We start from the raw sequence: 19,067 nt of genomic DNA, 5'->3' as shown, positions 1-19,067 counted from the left end.
TCGTTAGTTGCAGCCCTTAACTCATCATACTAATTTTGGTCACTCATTAACTCATTTAGAGCCACGATCACATTATCAAAGTTACACATTATCAATAACTATAACAGTGGTGGAAGAAGTACTCAGATCCTTTACTTAAGTAAAAGTACCAATACAGCAATGTAAAAAAAACAAAACGAAACTCCATTATAAGTAAAAGAGCTGCATGAAAAATCCTACTTAATTAAAAGTACATTAGTAGGGTAAAATGGGGCAAGATGCAAAATGAATTCTGCACATTAACAGATTTTGAGGTAACTTTATCTAATTTGTTCTCGTTGGTTTTTAATGATCTGTGTGTTTTAACAAAGGCAAACACAAAACATTTTGGTAGTCCAGTTAGGAGATTCACGTGAGGAACCATTCATTAGTTTGGAGCAAAGAAATAAAATAGATTTTTATGATAATTGTAAAAATGTAAAAAAAAAAAAAAAAAAAAATCACTTCTTGGGCAAGATGCCCCCTAGTGGTTTGGAGCAAAATACCCTCAGGGGCATAAAATCAACTCATCCTCTGATAATGCTACCAGCAAAAATATGATTAGTGAAGAATACAACTACAATCTACAATAATTTAGTCATTGACCTGTCTCCAAAACATAGAAATGTTGACTAAATTGAAAAACTATTGGCCTTTAAAAAAGATCTTATTTTACTCAATGTAAGAGAGAAATCAATTAAAAAAGTGCTCTTGATGAGATAGTATGCATTATGTTAATTAAAAAGTAGATACCAAAAATCAAAACGATTTTACATTATTGACATTTAATACTCTACCAACATATTACCCAACAAATTGTTTTGGCTCATGATACTGTACACACTAAATCCAATTCAAACACATTGTGTCTTTTCAGTAGATTAACAATGTTCTTAAAGGGGCATCTTCCCCCATCTTACCCTACTTTAACTTTATCACACTTTGAGGTAAACATTTAAATTACTATAATAACATCTCAGGAACATTCTCACGGTGGTGGAAGAGGTACTCAGATCCTTTACTTAAGTAAAAGTACCAATACAGCAATAAAAAAACTACTCCATTACAAGTAAAAGTCCTGCATGAAAGATCCTACTTAAGTAAAAGTACATAAGTATTAGCAGTAAAATGTAGTTAAAGTATTGCAGTAAAAGTAGTGGTTTGGTCCCTGTGACTGATATATTATTGATGTGAATGCTGGAAAGCATTCACAACCTATGTTATTCTACAACCTTTATTATTATTCCGCCCACTTTTTTGGCACCTATCTCCTTCCACATTTTTCAACGTACAAACTTCATTCAAACATCATTACGTTCAGCTCAATTAGGACATTATTGCCATCACTTTTCTAATTCATACCCTTCATACTTTCCAAAACATTCACCGTTTTTCAGCGATTTTGCTCCATTCAAATGAATGGACGGAATGTTCAAATCCTCTTCAACCCAGTCCACTTTCAACTTCAACTACTTCCACATATTTTCAGCTAGAGGCTTCATTTCAACTTTAAACGGGTCACAAGACTTTCAACTACTAAAATTGCATTAATCTTTTTGATATCTTTCACGGTTTTCACACAACCACAGTTCAAGTTTCATGAGATTTTCAGCCCTTCTCAGGTTTTTACATTAGTGTGTATTGCATGGAATGTTCAGACCCAGAGTGTGTGATGTCAGGAGTGACATCACGCACTCTAAGTATAGGCCTGGAGATTTTATCAGAAAAGACATTATCACTTTACTCCCACACCTTCCACTCTACATGCACAACTTATACAAAAAAACGTAGACAAACTTGTCCTCTCTCATCCAGTGTTACTTCCATTAGAAATACGACTCACGGTTTTTGAATAAATGGAACAAAAGTGCAGAGAGTGCTGTCAAACAGTCTCATAGACTCCAATGTAATCTGAACTTTTAAACTTCTTGTTAAAAAGAGAGATGATGGTTACATTTGAATTGACATATCTCCTTCATTTTAAATCGTACAAACACACATCCTATATGAGTATCGCCAATGAAGTCTTGGGGCTCTCATACTCAAGAAATTTTTTCGATGTGACTCTTTGTTTTTGAGTTATAGGAAGTTGTTCAAGGCTTGTTTGTTGCTTCTTTGGGTGATCGTCTCCCCTTGCCACAGGGCTGCAGTGTCACCATAGCAACCTGTGACTCAGTCTCTGTTCTGATTGGTGGATTGATGCTCAGGTGTTTTTGGCAGTTGGTCCTTTTTTAACTGTCTTTCAACTTCTCTCCTCCTCCTCCTCCCTCCACCTCCTCTGTCCTCCTCCTCCTCTACATCTTCTGTCCTCCTCCTCTTTGTGCTCCTTTTCTCCTGCTCCTCTTTCTCATCTCCTCCATTCATATTTTTCATAAGCTACTCAACACAGCTGCCATTTTCAGCTCTCCTCTACTGATTCATACTCCATCCAAACCTTAAAATGTTCCACATATTTTCATACATTAGTAGTTTTATTCAACTTTTTAATCCCATTCATACTTTTTGAAACTATTCAACACATTTAATCAAGATTTCATGATTTGACAACCTATTTTCCACTTTTCCATATCATTCATACTCCTTCAGCATCTTCTTCCAAAGTTAAGCCAACAATCCAGTTTAGCGCAAGCCTTTCAACTACTCATATGGATTCAGCTTCTTCATTGAATTCAGCAATCCAGGTTAGCACCAGCCTTTCAGCAGCCAGCATTCACAACGCAATTTCTTCAGAAATTGCCTTTTCTAGTTATATATGACATCATTAGATTATTAATACTGAAGCATCAGTGTGTAAGCAGCATGTTGTTGTTGTAGCTGCTGGAGGTGGAGCTAGTTTGACCTGAATAGTCTAATCTAGAACAAAGCATATATAACAAACGGATCATATGTTTTATGTATAAAATATTGATCTGAAATGATTGTCAAAATGATCTGATTCCAGCTTCTGAAATGTGAATATTTTCTGGTTTATTGAGTCTTCTATGACAGTAAACTGAACATCCTTGGGTTGTGGACTGTTGGTCAGGACAAAAGCATTTTAAAAAAATCAAGGACATCCTCTTGGGCTTTGGGAAACATTCATAGAGATTTTTTCATTTTTTGACATTTTATGGACCAAACAACTAATCAATTAATCGTGAACATAATCGACAGATTAATTGATAGTGAAAATAATCTTTAGTTGCAGCTCTTGTTAATATTATCAACAATATCCAGTTCAGATGTGGTCAGATCTAACACAACCTGTACATCCACAATAGTGGCAAATAAACATTAGCATAATGGGGTTTTCTTCTATATATTTTTTATTTACCTCAAAAATATTGATATTGCTAAAGTGCAACCATTTCTCTCTCTGAGTGACACAGAGAGACTAATGATTCATATCCAGCAGACTGGACTATTGTAACGCTCGCCTATCTGTTCCAAGTTATTAATCAGTTGAAATTGATTCAGAACTCTGTTGTGCTGACTGGCACCAGAAGCACAGAACTCATTACACCTGTTTTAAAGTCCATACATTGGTTGCCTGTCAGTTTCCATATTGATTTTTAAATTCTTTAACTTGTTTTTTAAAGCAAGCTTGCACCTACTTGTCTGACATGCTTGCAATGTATGAACCCCTGAGGTCCTCTGGCACGAGTCTTTTAGTTGTTCCTGAGTGCAGGACAAAAACTTGGTGAGGCAACCTTTAGTTTTTATCCTCAGAGCCGCTGCAACAGTCTCCCTGAGAAACTGAGAGCAGCTGAAAGTGTTGGTATTTTTAAATGTAAACTTAATGTAAAATTTTCCTCTTTAGCCTGGCTTTTGATTAGAGTATCTTATGGTCATTATTTATTCTGTCTAAGCATTTACTGTTTTCATGTTTTTAAAAGTTTTATTCCCTCGTATCTGTATTATTTGTCATTGTCTTTTATATGTTTTATCTTGATCTTATTCTGTGTTATTTTGTTTTAATCTATTGTATTGTTTTTATTATGTTTTACATCTGTTCTGTCCTTTAATCAGGTTGTCAGGCACTACCCTGTACAGAAGGTGCTATACAAATAAAGTTTGGTTTACTGAGGGACAAAATATATTGAAAGGACTTACAAAACAATACCGGGAAAATAAAAAAATCAGCATAATACAACCAGAACAAAAAGGTTGCCAACAGTTAAAAATATTACATAAATAAGCCGTCTTTCAAGATGTTATCGCAACGTTACAAGCAAGAGGAAGTGACTCAAATAAATGGGTCATGTTAAATACCACACCCTCTCATATTGCCATCAGGTCAGAAGTGCCTCCGTGGGGTGATGTGACGCTGTGCCAAAAAAAGCCCCCATATTCTCTTGAATCTATTTTGCGTGGTGGGTTTGTGCAGACACAGTCTTTCCATTTGTATGGTAGATAACATCTCCTCGAGCCTGATTGCTAAGCAGGGTGGAGTGTTAGACTTCCAGGTCAGAAGAGGAAGTTTCTTAGGAGCCACCATTCATTCCTACCTGCAGAGCGATCTGCACGTCATACAAAAGTTGAGAGGTCTCTGCAGAGCATCGAGAGATAGCCAGGTTGTGGTTGGGCTGAAAGGCTTTTGAGAGCAATTTAAGTGTTGCAGTCCAAAAGTTGTATAATGAAGGGAAATATCTAAACACATGTGCCAGTGACCCTTCTGCAGAGCAACACTCATCATACTCAGAGGACACTGATGGGAAGAAGCAGTTCAATTTTGATTTTGAGTAATACAGTCATCACCTTGCACTGAATCAATCTTTAACACATATTAACGGAACAACAATGAACCTGAGACGTTGCCTCTTCCCAGAGCTCTGATACCCTTGAATTCAAGTCGCTGGCCGAGGCTTCCTTTATGAAATCTGCAAAAACAGAGATAGTGAAGCAGTTCATAAATTACTGGAGTCTGGAGGAAGCAGGAGATGTTGATCAAAAGGACGGGTGGTAGGTTAGTCTCAAAATGTGGAAAATATTCCGTAATGAGCATCATGTTCTCTGATCTTTTGCTTTACTCCTTAAGAAATACTGGATGTTTTCACCTCCTCGGGCCCCTAAAAATCCTTCAAACGAAATAATCTGAGAAGGAAAAATCACACTTTGGTTTAAACGCTCACACCTCATGTCTACAATAAGGCCATAACGTGGCTCACACTTCTGTTTAAGGGATCACATTGAGTTAAAATGTTTGGGAACCACTGACCTACATTAAATGATAGATGCAGATGTGCAATGTAACAAAGCACATTTACACAAATACTGAACTTCAGTAATGGTTTGAGTTACTTGCAGTGGCAGAAAGTAAAAAACATAAGTGTTGCATATACTATAAGTACACTTTTGAGGTACTTGTACTTTACTTGAGTATTTCCACTTTGTGCTACTTTTTACTTTTACTACACTTTATTTCAGAATGAAATATTGTACAGCAAAACATTTATTTGACAGCTAAAGTTACTTTACATTTTCATGCAATCAACAAATAAAACATGAGGTGTTGCAACACATTACTGTACAGTATAGTAGTTAAGATTAGCTCCAGCTGTAGTGTAGAATAATCCAACAACACAACACTAAAGGGGTCGTTGTACATTGTCAATACACGGTCAAGTTGTACTTGTAGAAGAGCATTTTTACACTGTTGTACTATTACTTTTAGTACACGTAAAGGATCTGAGTACCAACCCCTCCTTATTTGGGCACATTACTTGCATATTTCTGATCATGTGATTCTTTTTATGACTTGCAGATGAAGGTGTTTCATGAAAACATATGAGCTCATAATTAGACCGCTATAGATACAGTGGTGTGACTTTAGCAGCACCTGGACCAGTTGTAACATTAAAATACTTATTATACACTTGTGAAAACACTGAAAGGAACCATTTTGAGTACTTTTACTTTCAACATGTGTGTACTTGCTCCTGCTAATACTTGTTTTCATTTACACAATTAAAAGTTTGAATGCAGGAATTTTAATCCTTAATGGATGTTATTACTGTTGTTGTATAACTACTTCACTCAAGTAAATGACCTAAATGCTTTTTTACATTACATGTAGTTCATGTAGTTTATCATATAGTCCTTGCTGTGTTGTATTGTAAAGTATTCTTTCATAACATGCTGTAGATTTAGTATTTCTATAGTTCTTCTCCCTGAGGGATTGACCTACTTTTTTCCCTCTAAATCAGTGCTCTCCAGGATTAGCTTACTGTGGCCTCACTGAGGTGTTCTGTGTGCAGAACCTCTATTTTTGTTTAGCAAGTCATTGATTTTGCCACCAGACTGCATACAGTATAAGTAGAGCCTAACAATTGTCAGACCAAATGTTGCATGTAACAATCTTTGGTCTTCATTCCCTGAGCCCCCAAAATAAAGCTTTTTTTCAGCTGTAAGGGAACATTTTGACCTTTTAGGATGGAACTAATTTTCTCTCAGTCTCCAAAATGTTATTATTATTTGAAAATGACATGTGTTACCTCTCATCAAGTCGTTAATTTCAAAACTGAACTAATGCCTCTTTGGATAATCTCTTATGCTAATTTTTCCCCACATAAACATCTCAAAATGATTCATAGTATAATCAAAATACTGTGTAGTTTTTCACAGTTCAGCGTGAATAAGGTAAAAAAAAAAAAAAAGCCATGAAAACACTGTTGCTGCTGTTTTTATGGTGGTATTACTTAAAACGTCTGGTGAAAACACAAATCAGACTGAGGAAGAGAAACTTGTTTTGCAAGATAAGTACAGTAGAGGAAACACTTGCAGCATAAATGTGATCTGAAAGTAATGTCGATGCTGAAGCAATGACTGTGGCAAGAAATAGTCCCCTATATTCTTCAAATAGTGGGCAGAGCTATTTAGTGTTGTTAGATAAAAGGAAGTGGCAGAGTGGTCGAAAACTAACCAAAGGGTTTGGGGTTTAAGTGAAGCCCCGAAGCTATTTTGAGGGTCTGTTTTTAAGACGTTGACACCTATCAGTCCCCTGCACTATGGATGACTTTGACTCTCATCAAGGGGTGTAGGGACTGATGTATAATATGGGACATACATTAAAAAAAAACAAGTCTAATTTGCCCCTCCGAAGCGACAACAAAGTCCTGTCCTCCCGCTGGCCTTCACAGGCCCAAACGCTCAGTCTGAATCCGAACATAGACCCGGTTATGTAAAGAGGAACGGAAAAGAGTCCTTTTGCCAAACAGATTATCAGATTAGTAACAAGATAGCAGGCCAGCTACTTGATCCTGGCACATCACGGCATTAATGTTGGCGGTCCAGCTTGCCCGGGTAAGCAGGGGACACGGGGGGTCATTGCCACCTGCCAGCCATCATGGAACAGCACCCTCATGATGTAACAGAGTGCGAAGGAGTCTGTGTCGTGGAAATGACGGCAGCAGTGTCCTGAGTGATCGAAAGCAAGTTCAATCATAGTTCAAGCTTCATTTGTAGTACCCTGAAGCTTAATATCATAGATTTCATCTGCAGAAGCAACATCTCAATCATCTCAATATTTAGAAACGTGTTTTCACTCAAAAAGGTATCGACATCTCCTCTGTTTATAGATTAACTAACAGAAATCAGTAAGAGATAATGTTTATTTCCAAAATTCATCAACTGAAGAGCACTTTATTCAAAGTAAGCAGGGTTTGAACTCTCTTTTTCATTCGTTATATAACTATTCCTGGCACTTCTCATGTGTGCAACCAAGTCAAGCACTATGAATGTGCTCTTGTTATTCCTGTATTGAAACAATATTGCGTCTCCCCCTCTCTATGATGGCTGATTTGTCACTGCATTTGAGTGTGGCTGTTCAGAATGGCTTTAAACACTTTTGCCTTTTGCCCATGTGGCTGGACAACACAATCGTTCTTTCAGTTACTGTTTAGAGGCCGTGTCCCACATGAAGAAGTCTGACGCAAGGGGATTGGATTTGGGAGAAGACACATAATGTGATGTATTTATAGAGAAAATGAGAATCTTGACACTTAAGGTTAAATCTTCAGACCAATTGTGAAGAACCAGACAGAGACCCAACAATGCAAAACTTTCCCTCCCTCAACAAACGCCTTGAGAACGACACTTAAAGTCTGACTGCTGAAGCTTCCCAGTAACCAGCGGTAGAAGACTGGTTGACTGGTGTATCACCACTGCTCTTTGAGAGACATAACATGACTTGACTGTTCTTGTTCGTGACAACATGACATTTTTGACAGACAATTGACTGATCAATTGAAATTGAATTGATATATTGAACTTAAGATATTTTGAAAACAACAAATTTTATTTTCAAACTTGCTGTTTTACCTTCTCGTACATTTTCCACCAGATCTTATTTGTCAGCTATTGACATTAATTGGTTCATCAATGTCTGTCTTAGTTGTACTCTCTCAGCCTCTGATAAGTAAAAATGAACTTTTATGCTGTAATATCTGGAGCAAAGAATTAAAAGCTACATGTCAAGCTAAGGCCTCCAAACAGGCAACAAAACTTTACACCTTTTGTTTACAGTTTACAGTTCGACAAAGTTGAAAATATATAATTTGAGTACATTTCTGATGCCAATTCAGTTTTTAACACTACTGGATGTTAATGTTGTTCAACAGATAAACCGCATACTGTACATCTATACCATTCACATCTACCTCGTCGTATACTGGTAAAAAATAAAACATAAACCCAATAACATAGACCAGTGGTTCTCAAATGTTTTCATGTCAAGGACCCGTAAACTGACACAAATTAGACCACGGACCCCCATCTGATAAGATTTTTGCTTTTAGAAGTTTTATTACAGAAAGTGTATGAACACATGACCAAAATAGTCATTGTGTTACTAATGGATGGAATTATAGTGAACATAAATTATTCCCCTATTTGCTGGGGACCCCCCTTATACCCCCTCAATGACCCCTTGGGGTCCCCAGACCCCACTTTGAGAACCACAGACATAGACAACACAGAATACAAACAAAGAAAAACATATTACGAAGCATATTTGACATGATCTGTCAGTCCTTTTCTTATTAAATTATTATAAATACAGACTGATGTGAAGGATGACAGTATTAATCGAGCTCATTAACAAGTTCGGACTGTCGGCCTGTTTCTGCTTCAGGAGAGAATCTATCAGATGCTTTCATTTCAGTCACACTGAGACTGCAAACAAATAACGAGGTCAAGGTCAAATTCTTGGCCTCATTATTTGTAATGCAAAGAAATGTGCTGAGAAGCTGTTTCCCTACTGCCCCATTTGTGTTGTTTTCTGTCACAAACGAGTGTATGATGCTGTTTCCACGTGACGAGTTTAAGCACAGTGAGACGTTGTTGGGAATGTGGCAGAACGATGTAGGAAAAAAGATTTCATTTACACTTGTTGCATAAAAAGAGAAGTATTAATATAGTTTAGATTAGTTATCCAGTGGAAAAGATGAAAACAAACATTACAAGCAAGATGAAACATACAGTAACCCATAAAAAGAGATTAGAGGGATTATTGGATTAACAATTTGCATTTTAGAGCTCAACAGCAGAATGCAGACAAAGGTTCAGCAGTTCATAACCTGCATGTTTTGATTGACATTATAATAGTTTTTTCCAGCTCCAATCATTAAAAAAGACTTGCCTCTGGTAAAAATGTATTTTTCCTTCAATTTGAGCAAGTCATCATCCAGAATATGAAGGCAATAACAACAATAACAAGATTAAAGGAAAAAGATTCTGATGGACTATACTTTTGCCCAGCTTCAAAGTCTTCCTCCACCTTTCTGACGTCAGTACTGGTGAATTATGTCTCAAATAATTTCTGTAACTTTCCAAAACCGACAATCCATCATTCACACCTACTTCATGCAGTGATTGACCAGCTGTGCAGAGGTGAGAAAGTAAACAGGGTTCAAACTCAGTTTTTTCATTTGTTACACAACTATTTCTGGCACTTTTTATGTATGAAACACTATGAATACCTTTGAGGAGAGAGACTGTCTGAAAATGTGCTCTGTTATTCCCATATTGAAAAGGTATCACGTTTTCTCCCTTTGACGGTTGAGGGTGGCTGTTCGGAACAGCTATAAACACTTTTCCCAGCCTTCCTTTCAGAAATAACCCGACGCTCGTAAGAGTCTACAGCCATACCAGAGGCTCAACGAGGCAATACTCAGGAACAGTGGTGCTTTGAGCTAAATGCTAACATCTGCATGCTAACATGCTCACAATAGCCATGTTTACATCTACTGTCAAGCAAATTTTAAGCAAACTTTTGTAAAATCACAAAAAAGCGGAAAAAAAAAAAAAGTAAATTAGGCGTACTTCCATCAACTAGTTTGGAACGAACAAATAAGGCCACGCATAGTTTCGTCAGAAGTTGGCGGTGTAACATTAGGCTACGTTACACATTGATGTAATATACAGAGTAGAAGAAGTAGAGGTTGCAAACTGGTAAACAAAGAAGAAGAATGTAGGGGCGTCTTCAGAAATGTGTTTAAATTGTTAAATTGTTCTTTCATGTCAGCCAGTATCAGCCATGTTTCATGCTTTCTGAAGACGAAGACCGCTGATCAGTCATGTGAGTTAATTATTTGCTGCGTCAAAACTTATTTGGCAAAGGTGTTTCCATCTCCCATTAAGCGCATTAACTTTTTTTTCGAAAAAGGCAAAAATCACCTCAAGTGACAAAAAACATTTTTTTGCGAAATGAAGGAAGTTTTTTCTAATTTTGCCGTTTCCATCAACTTTTTCTGATGCGATACTTCAAAATATGTATAAAAATATATTGATGAAAACACGGCTAACGACAATACTGACACGCAGTTAAATAGGTATCGTTTTTACCTTGTTCTCCATCTTAGTTTAGCGTGTTAGCATGCTAATATTTGCCAATTTGCACTAGAAATAAAGTATAACTGAGGCTGATGGGAATGTCATTAGTTTTGCACGTATTTGGTCATAAACCAAAAAGTCAGCAGATCACCAAATTGATAAATAATTAATGCTTTGTAATTTGTACAAATTGTCATAGCAATCCATTAAAATAGTTCACTAGGATTCATCTGCTGGGCATCATGAATGTCTCTGCAAAATGATAATCCATCCAGAGGTTGTTTAGATATTTATGGATCAAAGAGATGGACACACAGACTGACATAGATATCCCGTTGCTAAAAATGAATCATATTGCAAAATAAAGTCTGACTGAAGCTTTTCTGAAATAAATATGGCACACATGATTTTTTACACTCATCTCACAAGCAAATTCAGCAGTACAGATGTTATCTGGCTGCATAAATTCATCAATTCTTAAAAAAACAAAATCACAGAACTTATTCTTTATTCGATCATTTGCAGCAGATGCACAGCAGCAGCAGAGAGAAGGAATCCGAGCCGGAGCTGAATCTCAGGTGACCTCTGAGCATCTTAGTTTCCAGGACAAACTGTCCCTCGGCTGCCCTTCATGAACTCGGGCGCAGCGTCACAGAGTCGCACACGAGATGCTGGCTGAAAAACAAATCATCTCTCGTGTTTCAACCCGTCGTCTCGATGCGGTTTGAGACCGACACCGCTGACCTGGTATCTCGCTTTGTCCGCCGAGCTCCACACATCGAAGACAAAAGGCGGATCGTGTGAACAGCACGAGACACTTTATCTCTGCTTTGAAGATGAAATATTCAGCAGGGGCTCAGTGGGGAACGAGAACGAAGATGAGCATCCTGACAGATATTGAAGATTTATAGTGGAAACAAATCAGAGGTTTGATCAGGAGGATGTTCATCCCTGTGTCCTCCTTATTTATTATTCAAACAATCAGATTTGTGCTCCATTATGCTTTGTGTCTTGCTCTCTTCCCCTCAAGAACAAACTCTATAGTAAATTCTGTGTGATCTGTATAGAAATGTACTTTAAAACTCAGTGGAGATCGATATACAGACTGAACAGTGACTCCAGCTACATTCACACTACAAGATTGCATTAATTTGCCTTAATAGTTGAAGTTATTTGGATTATTTGTTAGATTTAGATATTTGTTTAAATAGATTTCTCTCACCAGGAATGACTTTTGTGCTAAAATGAAATCCTCAAACCTGCTGATCAACATACTGTAGCCTGCCAGGGAAAGTATCGAAATATACTGTATCTCCCACTTCACTTATTTTCAAGTTCAAGGATGTCTTTTGACTCCTTGAACTTGACGTAGAGGCTCTTGACCATGGCTGTAGCCGCCACTGAGAACATTGAGGTCATGAGGTAAGTATTTTTTTCTGAATCTGAAGAACAGGTGTTCCCTTTTAAGGATACTTTTAGACTTTGTGTTGGTGGATATTTGACTATTTTATATCAAATATATAAAATGTAAAAACTACAATAATTAGGTGGCTTGAGTGTTAAAACCAGACAACTTTTCTGATTTTCTCAATCAGCTTTGTAATTTGATCACACTATTTTCTATCAAAGTAAGAACCGTTTTAGTTATTTTATATGACAGATGTCTCCCTGGTTTGAAGTAGACGGGGCTCAGGGACATTTCAAACAAATGTTCAACAGCTTTGCATCATCTTATCTAATATGAGTTTTCAGAGGGAAGAAGGAGAGATTGTAGAGGTTTGGACGCATGAGAGTAACGTGCAGATGAAAGCAAAGAATGAATGAACACACTGAATGATAACCTTCAAGTATTATGGTTTAGTTTCTATCTCTGTCTAATTCTTAAAGCTATAATATGTAACTATTCTGCATTTAAATGTCTAAAAACGACTAGACCTATGTTATATATTTTGTTGAGTTGTGAACTTACATTATCTAAAATGTTTCCAACAATTTTCAAACCCAGAGAAATCTGTAATTTTAATCAAGGTAACGGTCCGTTTCATTTGGCCACCTGTCAATGGCGTCATCCCCCTCTAAATGAAAGGAGTATACATACACAAGATGTATGTGTCGTGTTGTGGTTGTCTGTCACAATGGCGTCTACCAAATAGTATACACATACAAGATAATACCTTAGTGTAGTGGTTGTCTGCCAGAAACTGTCATAAATGGACTTTTATAAAGTTTTAAGACACATTTTTACAATAAACTTGGTCATTTTTAACTATCTTTTAAACGGATGATGGATTTTAGTCATTGGACGTCTGGATCTTAAGTTATCAGAGAAACAAACGTTAGCAGCAGCTCGGCTAGCAGCCCCTCCCAGATGTCCTCTGTCCACCGAACAGCATCAGAGAAACACTGTTTTTTTATGCGAAACTGCTTTATTCATTTATTTTAATCAGATCTGTTTGTTTTGGAGAGGAGGAGACCTTCCTGATTGATGAACACTGAAGTAATCCTAACTGGGAAAAGCTGGTTGTTAAACAATGAAGACAATAACTCCTATGATCCAACGCTACTTCACATTGTCATCAAACTCTGTCTTTTGTTATTGTTTTGATGGAGAGACCCCTAGCAGCAGAAATTACATATTGTGCTTTTAACCCAAATGAACTGAAATCAACACAACTCTGGCGACGCCAGGACGCCTGTCCAGTGACCAGTATGGACAGGAGGAATTATTATAGCAAGCAAAACCTGTTTCAGTGTTCATATGGGCTCATGATGATCGTTTTATGACAGACTTGAAAAATCGTGAACCTGTCCTTTAACCTACTTATAGATACATGATCTCACAGAGCAGCCTGCAGGTGTTCATCCCAGAACAGATCAAATTTAGAAAAACATCTTAACCCTACTGAAAAATACAAAGATCATATTTCCATGTTTATGTTATGTGTGTGTTTTCTGTTCACTACAGGAGAAAAACATATATGCGTTACATAGGTGGGAAAACATCAGAACTGGGACACTAACAGCTGCGGTTTGAATATACTCCCGTTGTCAGGTTTCAGGCTTGTAGCTAAAATTTCTCTATTACAAAGAAAAGAAGAAAGAAAAGTGTTAATGCATCTGCTTCTGTACGTGTGTGTGTGTGTGTGTGTGTGTGTGTATTTGGACACGCAACAGTCACAATCCCTGGACAAAGTCTTGATCTAATTAAAGTTCCCATTGTTCGTCTCTGGCAGCGTCCCACATTCTGTGTGTAGGAATGTCGATTTACTCATGCAGGTAATCACAACAAACACAAGGACACACTGCAGCTCATGTCAAAACTTCCCATTTTCCCCTTAATTTTTGTTTTTATTTTTGTGCTTACTGGCATAAACTGTGGTCTTGACTCAAACTGGTTTCTTCTGATGTGCGTATAACAAAGCGACGACTGCGAGTTTGGAAGAAAACAGCTCACCGCTCTTCAGTGGAAGTTATGATGATAGTGATTGTTGTGGGTGAGGTCGTCGTCAACAATAAGCATGTAGGTGTCCGCAGGAAGGAGATGTTGTCCGCTTTTGTTCTGGAGATGTTTGGAGAATGTTTACTTGTACTTTTGTAAGTCGCACGCTGGATCCTGTTATAAAACCATAACTGTGTTGTGTTGTTTCAGGGGATGATCCTTGTAAATACTGTGTGTTACTTTCCACTCTCCATTATTTTCATTATCCATGAATCGTCTTTTTTTTTTAGCATTATTTTCATTGACAGATTTTTCATATAAACCACATAAACGTCAATGTCCACAACTGAAACACACACACACACACATCAGAAGTAACTGAGAGCAGTTCTTCTTAACCATGTATCAAGGACACAAAACATGATAACAGTACATATCATCTACATGTGATTGTTACAAGAGCCTCAATCTATATATGAATACAAATACGGTCAAATTGAGACCAAATATTCAAGAAAAGGAGCCCAAGATTCTTTCCATTTATGATGAGATTTTAAGTGGATAACCAAAACATCGTTCATGCAGCCAGTTTCTGAAGCACGTAGGTTTTGGTGTCTTCCAGTCTTTGAGAATAAGTTTTTCAGCCCATCAGCAGAGCTGTTTGTATGTGTGAGGGAAGAGTTAAAGCACCCAAAGAGAGCGAAGTCTCCGTCAGTCCTGTGGTGAACCAGAAGAAAATACTTGATCAGAATGAGTGAGTTAGTGGACAAAATAAATGCAACAATGTGCCATCATTTTATTTATCACAGATTGGAGACACAGAGGGATAAAATTTATGTAACATGACCTATTATTCAATAATCTTTTAATGAATTGTTTAGTCTATGAATTGTCCCACAGCTCATGAGATGTATTCACATCTTGTTCCAACAGCACAAATACATTCAGTTCACTGATTATAACTCATATATGACAAAGAAAAAGCTGGAAATTTAGAAGATTTAGAACAATTTAGAAGCTGGAATCAGAGGTTTTTGGGTGTTTTTGCTTGAGAAATTACTAAAACCTTAATTTTCTGTTAATTGACTGGTAGATTAATCAACTAATCATTGTAGCTCTACTCTACTCTGTGTCCTGGTACTACTTAAAGTCCAGAGAGAGGTAGAAAATAGAGGCCAAACTTCATTACACCATTAGATATATATTCTGAAATTCAAGCTGGCCATGGCAAAACTCCAGTTTCACTGAGTTCACTTGGAGCACAAGAACTTGACTGAATGACTCAAGCATTGGATATTCATTGTGTCTGGAGGGGAGGGTGGTAGCTTTTTCTGTCCAAACCAACTCTGTAATGATGGTATATCCATTAACGCGACAGGTAAAGTTGATAAGTTTTATACAAAACAGGTTTTGAAGGTTTGACTGTAAATGACCTCAAGACAAGATGAGTAACAGCCTGTGCAGTTTGTCGATTTGAAAGGCAAATTGATGCAGTTTTTTTTGCAACATTTGAAAAGGAATGATGCATTTTCAGATCCTAAATATTGTATTCGAGCATCCAACCATCTGTATTAATTCACGCTTCATCAAATTAAGGTGCTTAATTTTGTGATAAGCTCCATTAGACATCAAAACATCTGACTAGATTTGGATAATTTCATTGATTTACATTTATGTTGCACAAGAAGTCACCAAAAATTACATATCAATGGGTGTCTTGAAAAGAAAATCTCAAAGACTGAGTCATGGTTCTGTTCCAGTTTGGCTCTACGTCCTTCCATCAGTCCACCGGATGCCTTCAGACTTTTTTCCCCCGTTTGTTGAACTGGGCTGAATGGGAGTGGGCCCTTGTACAGGAAATTGAGGTTTGCTTACACACTAGTTGTGAAATGTGACTGAGGAGTTTGACACACCTAGTTCAGCATCAGATATGCAGCGATTTATACAGCAGGCGGTTCATTCCTCACGTCGTCTGTTTTTCCATTCAGGGCATTTAGTAGACGTTCTTATCCTGAGACTGTTTGTTCAATGGCTGGACTCTCTGTAAAAGGAGTTTGTTAACATTACTTTCTGTAGATTTGAATAACTTGTATTTACCTCCATGTGCCATGTTAGTAGAACTGCATCATCACAAAAGTGTAAATTAGAGTGTTTGCAGGTTATAGCGTACTTGTGTATTTAGGTTTATTCATGATTTGTCCTCAGCTCAGAGCAGCTATTGCCTTTTGTGTTTTTCTTAATTTCCTCACCTGCCCGGCATCAGTCTCGTTAGCCCTGCCCTGCTCCCGCTGTCTTCTCCAGCCAATCAGCTCCTTTCCTGATCTCCTGATCCACCTGCACCTTGACCCCCCCATCAGTTTAGTTTGTATTTAATTCCTGGTTTTTGATTCAGTATTGTTGGATCCTTTGTTCAGTCTTGTTCTGTTTCTGCTTTGCATTGTTTTGCCAGCTTTGCTTTGCCTGAATAAACAAGTTATCCTTCAGCCTTTCTCTGCCTATAGTCTCCTGCGTTTGGGTCCACCTGCTCTGCTCCACAAAATAGACAAAGTCAAATATTATCAAAATAATTTGAGAAATTCCTTATTGTCAACTCTTAATACCTGTCTACTTTGAACAATCTTGTAGACTTTGATTGAACAGATGTAGTTATTATGCTCCAGAAATATGATGCTGTTGTGATGATAAATTTGATTCTCTCTTAGCGGAGCCACACAATAAACCTCTTGGCTGTTTGGCTCTGACTGCATATCATCTTTTGTGATTGTATGAGCGTTTCCTTGTCTTTTAACCTGTTATATATATATTTTTTATCTAACTTTTGATGATTCATCTTCTATTTGATAATGTGCAAACAAAGTAATATGACTCCTTGTTACATGATACATGTTTACTGGACATTTAACATCTTAAAAATCCACATTTTTACCTTAAGTCTGGTTGTTAATGTGCACATGGACTTGTAATGGCTGCTGCTGAGACTGAAACCAAATATCCTTTGGAGAAACATGCCTCGTATACACATAGTTATCATATTAATTTGTCATAAGTAGGAAAATACTCTCCTCACGTTATTTCTTGTGTTCTCCCTTGTATTCAGTATCTTATGGTCAAATCAGGTTGCGTAATTTTATCAAAAATAAGTTTAAACAACACTGTCTGCCTTTAAAGATTGCCTCCAATTAGTGAAGAGTGCTGTTAAATGAAAGCTGCATTGTTCTCAAGTGCATTTTAGAGGTTTTGCTTTCTGTTCAGAGGGAAAGTGTCAGACCGGAGCTGCCGTCGTGTGTTTTACTGTAACAATGTGTAGAGAGTGTTCAGGGAAAAGGAAACACATGGATCCAATCCCATCGTTCCCACATGTGTCACCTTGTTTTACTCAGGAAGTCGTCTTCACGTGACAAAACTCACCCGCGTGCTGAGAGCCACGCTGTTCTCTCCCTGCCGTCATACTCAGCACCTTTTTTATAAGCTGATTGTCTCCCTGCAGGCACGTCCCGGTGTTTCCAGGTAGAGCTGTCAGCGTGCCCTGCAGGTGATTGGATCTTCAGATGTGTGTAATCTCAGTCTCACCGCACCCATTAATAACAGTGACATATTAATGATTGTGACCAATGCTTGGTTACAGGCAGTTAACTGACTCAGTAACTACCAAGGTGATATCTCAGGTGACATCTGAGGCCATTTGTGGTTTTATCAAATATTTAATGTTTCCTCTCAGACACTGCTGGTCAAATTCTGGCAAAACCTGGAGGGACAATACATATATGTCACTGTAGTCTGACATTTAACATATAAGGCTAATTCACTTGAATCATGTCCTCTGCGTTATTTCTGGGAATTTGAGTGTTTCAATGATGTCTGTCACAGTTTATAACGCCCCCGTTAAGTTTCCTTTATATCGCTGATAATAGTGACAGCCTACAGTCTCTGCGTTGTGTTGTGATGATGATGGTGGACTAACGGCTGACAGTAACATCAGTTGACTCCAATGAAGACACCCAAGCAGCTGCGATGTCAATTCAATGATGTCTGTTTATTGCTTACAAGCACTTCGGGATCTGGGGGATACAAGCCCGGTCTGAGTAAAACTATTTAATATAAATAAAATCATAATCAAAGGAAACTTACAATACTAATAAATGATTTCTGTGACGAAGCTTAATAACCGTTAAATAACAAATTACAGGGCCAACGGTCTAACCTTGACCAGGATCAAAAACTCACTATATTACAGATTACACAAACACACTATTGATACAGATGAATCAGTTCACATAGATAATCACTCTGAATGTCAATATAATTATAATTAGTAATAAAGTCTATCTCAGATCAGCTATACATTATTATTTACAGGTTTCCATTTAATAGTCACACACTCACCTGGGGGATACAAGCCCGGTCTGACTTGTTCCCCCGGTGATGGGCTTTATAGCTGCATCGTTACCTTGGATACTATGTAGCCAAGTATTAAATATTAAATATAAGACAACAGCATAAAATAATGAAAATAACACAAATATGTACACCTTACAACTATTAAATAAAGGTAAAATTACTGACAAAATTATACTCTATATTAAAAGATTTTGCTGTTAGACATAGTGACCATTTAAAGCACAACTAATCTATTTAATGTAACATGCAAGAGGCAGATGTTACATCTGGAGGAGTTTAACATTTTACAAATGAAGTCAAATTACATATAATCGCTGTCCTTGTATCTACAAAACATCAACTTTTCATGCACTAAGGAAAACATGCTTGTTTTTGGCGGTATGGTGGTAATGCTTTTTTGTTT

At 37.4% G+C, this 19,067-nt stretch overlaps 1 long non-coding RNA gene across 1 annotated transcript; it reads right to left on the bottom strand.

Moving 5' to 3' along the window:
• Positions 1-14,136: 14,136 nt before the first annotated feature.
• On the bottom strand, positions 14,137-17,227 carry LOC122985961. Its single transcript, XR_006404210.1, has 3 exons — positions 16,437-17,227; positions 16,180-16,307; positions 14,137-14,983 (listed from the first exon to the last, which is right to left on the bottom strand). It is a non-coding gene; the product is annotated as an uncharacterized LOC122985961 (long non-coding RNA).
• Between the last annotated feature and the right edge of the window lie 1,840 nt (positions 17,228-19,067).

This window comes from Thunnus albacares, chromosome 7 (assembly GCF_914725855.1).
Source record: "Thunnus albacares chromosome 7, fThuAlb1.1, whole genome shotgun sequence".
In the NCBI taxonomy this organism is placed as follows: Eukaryota; Metazoa; Chordata; class Actinopteri; order Scombriformes; family Scombridae; genus Thunnus; species Thunnus albacares.
The sequence above is the reverse complement of the archived record's forward strand: the minus strand, read 5'-3'. Positions and strand labels throughout refer to the sequence as shown.